Genomic DNA, 276 nt, shown 5'->3' on the forward strand with positions numbered 1-276 from the left:
CACTCCAGCTCCAGCCCGGCCAGATCGCTCTGTGGAGCTTCCCGACCCACTTCCCTACCTTAGGGGGGACTCTAGGATGTAACCCTACATTTAAAGGGTTCCAGAAATCTCCAAGAGGCCAGGTAAGGAGAGACACACCTAGAACACCACGGACACCAGTCTGGAACCAAAGGCGTTACTATAAGCCGCTTTAATTCCAAGAACAGAAGAGCCTCTGATCCCAGCTCCACACCCCGCCCCGCCCTGAGTTAGTGAGTAACTCAGCAGCACAACGAG

The sequence above is a fragment of the Buceros rhinoceros genome, unplaced genomic scaffold (assembly GCF_000710305.1).
Source record: "Buceros rhinoceros silvestris isolate BGI_N320 unplaced genomic scaffold, ASM71030v1 scaffold35944, whole genome shotgun sequence".
NCBI lineage: Eukaryota > Metazoa > Chordata > Aves > Bucerotiformes > Bucerotidae > Buceros > Buceros rhinoceros.